This window comes from Poecilia latipinna, unplaced genomic scaffold, assembly GCF_001443285.1.
Source record: "Poecilia latipinna isolate Pla-1442-1.1 unplaced genomic scaffold, P_latipinna-1.0 Scaffold3744, whole genome shotgun sequence".
Classification (NCBI taxonomy): domain Eukaryota; kingdom Metazoa; phylum Chordata; class Actinopteri; order Cyprinodontiformes; family Poeciliidae; genus Poecilia; species Poecilia latipinna.
The window spans coordinates 7,577-17,557 of record NW_015116360.1 but is presented as its reverse complement, the minus strand read 5'-3'; the positions used below and the strand labels follow the sequence as shown (position 1 = coordinate 17,557).

Sequence of the window (9,981 nt, the reverse complement as noted above, 5' to 3'; positions counted from 1 at the left end):
TGTAAAATGATATTTTTATTGGATCGGAAACAATCGAGCCGCTTTTCCCCGAACGCGGAAGCTGAGGTGCAAAGAGTCTACTGACGTCAGTTAGTGAATTCCACCATGTATTTCAATGGGGCAAAAATTTGCACAAAAGGGCAATTATTTCAAAAAATACAATAGTGAAGTTTACCAAAAGTCATAGCACCATTCTCCTGAAGAAGCTGGATGTTTTGATATATGAATTAGTACAATTAGTTGAAGATAGCAGAAGTAGCTAACGACCGAAAAATGTGAGCAGGATCTTAATAAGTGAGAATGCAGTAATGCATTCTGACTGATAATAATAAAGAAATAATGAAACACTATTAGTGTTAAAGGGACATTCTATTGGGTGTAGAACAATAGGTGCCTGCCATGCATTAGGGTTAGGGTTAGCAGTGACATAGGGAGAGTCACTGCTCTCTCTATGCATTGCTATGGCAGGCCCCAATAAGTGTAAAGGTCAAATGAATATAATTACTTTGTTTCTTGTAACTGCCATTAAAGTTTTATGATTTTATTTTGGCAAAGTTCTGTATAAGGTATCCAAGAGTGCTATGGGAAAAGGTAAACTGCAGTGAAGGAAAAGGTTAACAGCAAGGCAGAAAAACACATAAAAATCAACTTAAATTTAGCTTCAGTCAATAAGGGAACACGGTAACGGCGATTGAAGTTTATTTAAATATTTTAATTTTGATTACTTAATTAATGACTAATGAAAGGAATTGTATAAATGTAACGAGCTATGCTTCATGAACGATGAAAACAATTGTAATTTTTATTTTTCTTGTTTAGCTCTTACGGTGGTTGATGACATACAAGGATGGCTTTAATAAATCACCATTTTACCACCAGTTCCAGCCTTCTCACAGTTGACTGAATGCTATAGTAAGGCTTTTAATCACATGTTATACAACAAACTGAAAAGATCTTTCATTTCTCTTCTCTCTAGACCAGACATGTTAAAGTCCGGCCCGGGGGCCAAATGCGGCCCATGGTCAAATTTCATCCGGCCCGCAGCCTCTGTCATAAAATCAATAATGTCTGGCCCGCACGTAGAATTAATACATTGGGCAGCAGTGCTGTTACCTGCATATGGTATAGCTTACACACTAAATGCTGTTCCTCATTTACCCACTAGAGGGCAGCAGCCTGTGTGACTCAGACCATTTGCAGCTGGAGCTCACTGAGCTGCAGTGTGACGCAAGAGCCGCGGTCGGCACCACCAGCTTTCTCTCGCGAACTTTTACCGACAGCTGGATAAGCACAGGTTTCGAGACATTCGGTTTGGTAAGAAAATGCTAAGCTTGTTTGGGTCGACGTTAGGGTTGCCACCTGTCAGAAATCAAAATAAAGGACGCATCGTCCTAGTCTCATGGGGGGGTGCACGCGCTTGCACTTCGACTAGAGTTACCAAGTCCCTATATATTTAAAGCCGGGGGGGCGGGACTGCGGCGGCAGCGTGTCGGTTGGTCTGTGCTAGCCAGAAAGCAGTTGGGCGCAATATCGCAACACCGTGAGTGAAACAATGACTGGGGCAGCCTACTATATAAACTACTTGGGGACCACTTCTTTGGTCCCGTCTATATTTATAGAATACGGAACAAATCGCGTCCCGTTTAGGTTCAATATGGGACGCTACATTTAACAGCCAAATACGGGACGGTTCCATATTTTACGGGACGGGTTGCAAACCTAGTCGACGTATTTGTGTGAGAAGATATTCTTGGTTGTGAACTTAAATAACGGACTCTCACTTACGAGACATCTTGCGCATCAATACCACTGCCTTTGAACCAGACCTGGCCTATGTGCTGCAGTCCAGATCTCAGTATCACATTAATGCAGACAAGTCAGGGTTTCCCCCAGTGTATTATAAGCCTGGCGGCCCGCCATGCTTTACTAGCCTCAACGCCAGGCTAAGCGTTGCTTGTTTACATTTCAAGGAGAAAAAAAAAATTATCCTTAAGGATAGGTTTATAACAGATAGGTTTATATTTTATGCATTTAAAGTCAACAGCGCCTGAACTAATCACACAGCTGGCGCTTCTGCGTTTTGCCTCTGCGCTTTGCCTCGCGCTGCCGCTGCTTTACCTCAGCGGGATCACGCGCGCCTCCTTTCACTCAAACTGGACACAGGCTGACCTGTATGGATACTTACATCAACTTGCTGTGAGGAATTATGATCCTTTGGAGAACTCTACGTAAGAGTTTAAAACCCGCCACGTTAGCTCTGGTTGCGCAGCTCAATGTGAACCGCAGGTATAACTTGTAGCGAATTCAGAGGTGCGCGTTGTGGAGCGGTGAGAATGATTTATCTTTGTGAACGAACAATTATATGTGGCGTTTACATCTCAACACGCTGCCCAGCATGTGGCTCTGTGTCTGTCTTCCCTGTAAAGTTTATGTCTGTGGTCCCGGTTGGCCGGACCATCTGTGGATAACGAGCAGCGCTAACCTGATCATGCAGGTTCAGCCCGGTGAGGAGCTTTAATGCTCTCCTCGGAGTCACGCATCACGCTGATTTTATATTATTTTATTATTATTTTTCCGGTTACACGATGCATCAAACCATATCAGTTTTATGTCAAGTTTTACAAAGTAAACTTGCCAGCTCCTTAAAATCTTGTATTTAAATGTTAAACAATTTAAAATAATTTAATTTATGTACGGCTAAACAATTGAATAAAATTTAACAGCATTGATGATCTCAATAAACAAGTGTTACATTTATGTATCTGTGGTCTGTTTTAAAATATTAGCGTTTATGGGGCCCCTAAAGCTCTTGGGGGCCTGATGGAGCTGCTGACTTAATTTGGATTAAACAGAAGTGCAAATTTGTTGTTTTTAGGCTAGTTGCAGGTTTAAATAGCATTTCACTGGAGATGTTTTCCTGTAACATATAATTACACAGTAATACTTTAATATTTTCTGTCAACTTAAACAAAATTTATTCAGACAAGTTTTCAGTTTTCACTCCAGAATAATAAACTTTTAAAAATTTAATCAACATTTACTAATATGTCATATTTCAAATGAGCCCTGCACTTGTTGATATGACTCTTACTTGCTCATTTTTCTGTTATTTTATTTAAAAATTCTGTAAATATTGAACTACCATGGTGAGATATTTTTTATGTTTCAAATGTAATTTGCACACAAGAGTACAATTACTTCTGTTTAACCGTTAGAAAAAAGTTAGTGTTAAAAAAGTGAAGTTAAGTGAATATTCAATTGCCTATGATATACATGTTTCAAATGAACCAAAAGACATGCTTAAGATGGCTGAAATTAAAATAAAAAAGCAAATGTAAAACACAGAATGGCTTGCTGAAATTTGTTTAAATATATTGGTGTTCTATGTAAAGAATGTCTGCCAAGGTCGGCCCCCCTACATTTTTAACACACCAAATCTGGCCCCCTTTGCAAAAAGTTTGGACACCCCTGCTCTTCCACCGGCTTCCTACTCTCACTACAGATCATAAGATCATATCTGAATACTCACCCCATCAGGAGACCTGTCTCTGCATATGACAACCTCTCCATCATCATCATTTTTAACAATAATCTGACTGAAAGGCAATATAATATTTCAGGGCTTTAAGCATTTTCGTCAGAATGTTTTACAGCATTTACGAACAAAAGAGTGAAGAGGGTCTCATTCTACTTCAGTGTGTAACTACTGGAAGTTGGACTGGCACAGTAGAATTTTTCATGCCATGAAAAAGTCATTTATTCACCAGTAACTGAAAAACTTACAGATTCAAAGAAAATCTCCATCATCCGAATTCTCTTCTCTTCCAAACTGAGTCCTTTCTTTTTTGACTGCAACAGATCCAAATGATGATCGCAAAAAATTAGAAACCAATAAATCACCAACAAATTTCTTTCTGTGTAATTAATCTACAGTTTAAATAATCACCAAAATACGTAAAACTGAAATATAAGCATACTTGATTTTAATTTAGTGGATTTAGTGTCTGTTTCGTCTTAGAATGATTTGCAGTCATTTTTGGTTTTCTATTAACCATCTATAACTAGTGCTATAAATAACAAACTATAACGATTTAGCTTGATGTAATTTTTCCCCTTGTGGCGAATTTGCCTCTCTCAATATGGATGGCGACATGACGAATGTGGCGTCAACTTTCTTTTGGACTTAACGTTGACTTTAGATTTAGCCCCTTAAAATAGAAAGCCACCAGTCATTCTCACCATTAGGTTTGTGAAAGATATCTCCTGGGTTTTAGTTGGTAAACAGCAGACAGTCGGGTGGCGTTTCATTATAAACTAGCTTGAAAAAGAACTCGTTGCTGGCTAGGTACACGAATGCCTCAACCGCTGATCATCAATTCCGAACTAAGAAAACATTTACTTACCATTTTCAGGCGGGACTGCACCAGTTACACCGGTAACAACGTTTAGGGTAGTTTAACCGCAAAATACTACTGTCAGTATATCTGTAATCCAAACTACAAAAACATCGCCTGGGTGCTACTGAATCTCCCGCGACAGTGTCAGGGGTGAATGCTGCATTCAAGTCTACTCGTAAATTCTCCCACTACCATTTAACACAGATGTGTTGCAAGAAAACTGGACATTTTTGCTAAAATGAAGTGACTGAGGATCATAAGGGAAACTGAAAGTAACTATTTTAACTAGTAAAAAGTGGTAGTACATGTCTAGGTAATCTGCATAGAGATTTTTTCCCCAATCGTCCTCGAAGGCATCAGCTTGATCATCTATTCTAGTGCTGCCCTCTTCTGCATTATAGTAGCAACATCGCAATATAAAACTAATTTTTCTTTAAATTACAATTTTTTTCTCCTTACACGCGTTCTCCCCCATGAACCCAAACATTTTTCCCCGTTGGCTCTTTAATTCAATTTGGAATTACAACTATATACAAGACAAAAAAAAAAAGTAAATAAACTACTTTACAGTCTTGTGTAGAAATTGAATGACTGACCTCATGAAGACAAATACCAGTTGTGTGTTTCAAGATTGTTTATGGTAAAGGCCTTAAAACAAAAGTGGATCCTATTTTACATCATATGCACCAAATGTTTATATACATATCACATCTTCTAGATCTGCAAGATAACCACCAACCTGTAACTAGCAATTGCAGAGATATTGAAAAGACATAATAGCATATTAGGATAAGTGAGGGTTATTAAAGCTTAGCAGTTCTGGAACCAGTGATGCAAAATTAAAGCCATATTTCCCCAAAATGGCCAAAGTTTTCAAACAGGATTTCTGCACATCTGAATCTCAGGCACATCATATACACATGTATGCACAGCTGATGCCTATGGAGATCCAAACACTATCACAAACAAACAGTTAAATAAAACATGAATATTTAGATGTGTCAGTTTATTTTGAAGCAATCTATGGATAATTATGAAATATGATGCTAAAATATTTATTTTAAAAAATAACACATTTGTTGCCTGACTGTCTAAGTTATTTCATGGTTAATTGCTGCACTATTGAGGGCCAAATGTTCAATAAACAAGTTGTGGAATATTTATAAGTGATCATAATAAAAATAAAACTGTCTCCATTCTGTTGTAGAATATCATATAATATCACTTGTGGTATGAACCAAAGTGACAGTAGGCTAATATTTTCCAACGGACTTTAATTTCATAATGATTCAAGTTTTATTTTAAAATGTACACTTTTATTGACTTGTACAATTAATAATATACTACACTTGTATAATAAATACCTTTTGAAATATTGAATGAACTTATTAGAGTAGGCTTGTGGCATTTTGGACCCTCATACAATATATGGAGAACAAATTAATTAAATAAATATCAAAATAATTTTAATGGATCTTAAAATATAACACTTTAAGATTAAAGAAATTTCACAATTAAACCATTATATTTTAAATAAATATTGACACAAATAATCCAGGATACATTTATTTATCATCTGTATATCCAAATTAATTTTAATTATGTAATTGAAATATTTATTCATGTCACTCGTTGCGATCCACTCAGGTCAATATCAGGTGGCCCATGTTTGTGATGTAAATGCATCCATTTCGTTTTCTTCAAACCAATCAAGAAATCAGTTCTTCTTAAAATTATAACAGAACCAAATAGCTGTTTTTTGATGGAAATATTGAAAAACTGAAACTGTGGAGGCATTTTAAGTGATAAGCTTGTGATACTGAACTCTGTAGTTTCAATGCAGTACACTGTAGTAGATAAGATGTTTGCTAAAAACAGCATGCATAGTATTGTGTGGTCATGCTTCAAATCATCCTACACTAATTTTTTTATTCTGAGAGTGAACAGGCAAATTGTGAGGCATATTAAGGGCATTTTATCAGAAAAGTGCAATAATATCTGTATATTTCTGAGGTACCTAAACTGTAGTTTAATATACACATCTTATTCTCACTTAACAAGCAAGTCATTTTCAAAACCAGTGCAGCAGTTTGTTTCCAGTTTCCTAAAATCTGTTGACAAGTTCTGGGTGTATCGCTATTAAAGCTTCATGTTAGCACACTCCAAATGTCTTGTGAAAGTCGTGATCAACTTCTTCAAAACACTAACCAGCAACAACTACCTGTGATGAGTTATTGCTTCAGAATCAAGAAAAAAGCCTAACAGATGGCACAGTGGAAAGAATGAATGGATGAGTTGATGAATGCAGAGTGTTCCAGTCTTTCCAGTCTACTATTTCCTGGTAGTAAGCAGGTGTAGAAAGGTGAGCTACTGCAGATAGCGGTAGACTTTGAAGCAGTGGTTGCCAGAATCTGCGACCACCACATGTCCGTCAGAGGTGAGTGCCAGTCCCTGTGGGCCGTAGAGCGGGTCTGCCGACGTGTTGATGTAGGAGAGGAAGGAACCACTGGCATCAAACACCTGCGAAAGAAACGCAGCATCAGTACCCCTCCATTCATGACTTACATCATGTTTAGAACCATTTTGCTGGTTGACTTTTCTTAGAAACAATCAAACAATCTGCTGATCCAACCCTGCTTTTTCTTTTTCAGTGAGAATGACATTACCCTACAGATGCATCAAACTGAGGAAAATTATTATTTACATTCGAGTGAGGTTTTCACAATATTTTATTTTTATTTTCTTTATTTTGTGTGCCTGTTATAGTGTTCTCTGAGGATAAATGTGGTTCAGTTTCATTGTTTTACGTTTAAACAATAAAATATTAAAATCATGAAAAAACATCGGGTTTGATGCTTCTTGGTCTAAAAAATATTGAATGAAATCGGATTTCAGTGGATTTAGGTGAGTTTTTGCGCTTTGTAGTTTAAAATTGTCCACATAAAAAGTTTGCGTGGCTGCTGCACATTTTCACAGCAGCTCAAAAGTCTGCATATATTTACTCACATTTTCACGCCAAGTTCATTTTTATACATGCCGACTTGTGCGTAAAATATGGCACCGCATATTTTGTGTGCGTATGCACGCTTTATACATGAAGCCCCAGAAGAGGCATTATTATTAGCTCAATACAGTTCTTGTTCCAAGGATTTAACTGTATCGTTCATTTTTTCCCACATTGATTAGAACACTGGTTTTTAAACCTGCTAGCTTCCAACAGACAAAATATCAATGGAAGACACTGTAGACCCTGACTACTAGTTAAGTATACAAGCATTACTACCAACTCAAACACAGAAAAACACGACACAAACAGCATCAGTAAGGAAAGTATTGCCTTCATCTATTTGTAAATATTATTTTACCTTTGTTTCTAACATTTTTTGCATGAATATGCTTCATCTTTCTGTCTTGTTATTTTGTTTCAATTTCCTACTATGGGAAAGACAAACGAACACACCACTGAGAAAAAGCTACTTGTATAAGACTACTCATATTTACAGTCAAAGATGAATGGAAAACTGTGGCAAACATGGCCGAACGAGGACTCCAACTCATGCCGCCACCATGTACAGTGAGGAGGATGATACAAGAGGTATGGAAATCTTAAAAGGTCACTGCCAAATCTCCAGAGCAACAACATACCTGCAACCTGTTGCTTGGGACTGATGTTGAAACAAAGCCCCTTTCTGTTGTACCATGACATAGATCACATGACATGGAAAAAAAGGGCAAGCTTCTCATCAAAATGGGAAAGACAAGTGTTCATGACATTCCGTCTAGTGGAATGTGTGTTGATAAAAGTCAGGCTTTGACTGCAAGAAAATAGCTACTCATTTCTGTTGATATACACAGCAAGAAGAATAATTAAAAATGCTTTAAAGATGTGTGGCAAACAGATCTGGATGAGGAAAAATATGAATTTGTTTTAATTCTTTTATACATTTTTAGCAAGACTTATAGTACGGTGTTGAGAGAGCTGTAAATAAGAAATCAAAATTCATTGTGCATTGTTTAAGAAGTTAAATGGTTTGCTGACCTGTATCCTGCTGTTGCCCCAGTCCGCTACAATAATATTCCCATTGATGTCCACTGCCACGCCAGTGGGGGCATTGAACTGGCCGTTACCTTCGCCGTTAGAACCAAACTTCAGCAGGAACTCCCCTTCTGTGTTAAAGACCTACATTTAACAAGAAACAGAATAAACATGGTCCCTGATGTAACAAGTGTCATTAAATTATCTCATTAATCATGTGGCTTAATTCAGCACTGAAGAGGTTTTTGCAGATAAAATTGAGAAACGTCTTTAAAACCCCTGAAAAGTGAAAAACCTTGTTTTCCCCTTTACAGAGGCAGTATAATGTGTTTTCCAGGCATATAATGCTATTTTGTTGTACAATCAAGTAAGTATGTCAATGCACTCACCTTGACTGAGTGATTGTGAAAATCAGTCACAACAATTTCGTTGTTATTGTTGACAGCAGCAAAATGAGGGCCTGGAATACGTCAAATGAAACCAAACACATTTCAGAAATTTGTCAAATTCAGATCAGAAATGAAAGAGAATAAATTTTCTTAAAAAGCAATCCTGCAAAACCGAAAGGTGTGATACATTTATAAAAGAAATGCATGTTATAAAAATATGAACTGTTGATAGTCACCTTTTGACTGCAACTGGGTTAATAATGTCACCTTTAAAAAAGTCACATTTGACTGATGCGTCTATATGATCAGTTTGAAACTATGAGGGGCCATCTAGGACAAAAACTATGTTTTGTCTCTCAAACACTACTATAGACTCATATCCACACACAAAATATTAAAATTGCACAGATATACTATTAAAATATCACACCTGCATATAATTTTTCTTTCTCACACATATACATAAGACTAAGATTGCACATATACACTACTAAAATATCACACACACACGCATACACACAAAGCATACAGACATACTATTCTGAATGATAGCCCAAGTAAAAAAAAAAAAGTATGCTTTAGTAGTAATTAAATAGTATAAAATTACAACTTTTAGTATAGTTAGTATACTTCAACATACTTTTTTGATACAACTTCCAAGTAGTACTAAGTATACTTTTTCATGTAGTATTCAAGAGAAATATTCCAAAATATTCCATATTTTGAGCGTACTAATTCTGTCATAGAATTATATTAAAAATATACTTTTAATATACTTTAAATATATTTTAAATATACTACTATTATATTAGTAATGTATTTAAATTACACTTAATTTTTTGTTTAGATTTACTGCTATTGCTAATAAAGTACAATTTTAATTACTCATGAAATTCCTACTTTCCTATTTTGTACATTACATGCATAACTACACTACAGTACTTACATTGTTCTAGGCTACAATTACACGGAAAGATTAATTACACAAGATGTTCAACGTAATTCAAATATTTTGTTTTATTACCGACATTTTAAAATTGTCCAATTTTACTCACAACTTTATGAACTTTACATAAATTATCAGTTTACATATTAAAATTTAACACAATGAACGTGAAAATTTAAGTGTGACAAAAAACATGAAAGTTATTATTTTAAA

General features: G+C 36.1%; 1 long non-coding RNA gene across 1 annotated transcript in view; it reads right to left on the bottom strand.

The window, feature by feature from the left end:
• LOC106941562 (uncharacterized) overlaps positions 1 to 9,325 on the bottom strand; it is a 23,231-nt gene extending 13,906 nt beyond the window's left edge. The window contains exons 1-4 of the long non-coding RNA XR_001423401.1: positions 8,823 to 9,325; positions 8,437 to 8,577; positions 4,404 to 6,917; positions 3,784 to 3,849 (exon numbers count right to left, since the gene is read on the bottom strand). This is a non-coding gene — a long non-coding RNA (uncharacterized LOC106941562). The remainder of the gene's footprint in view (positions 1 to 3,783; positions 3,850 to 4,403; positions 6,918 to 8,436; positions 8,578 to 8,822) is intronic.
• Positions 9,326 to 9,981: the final 656 nt, after the last annotated feature.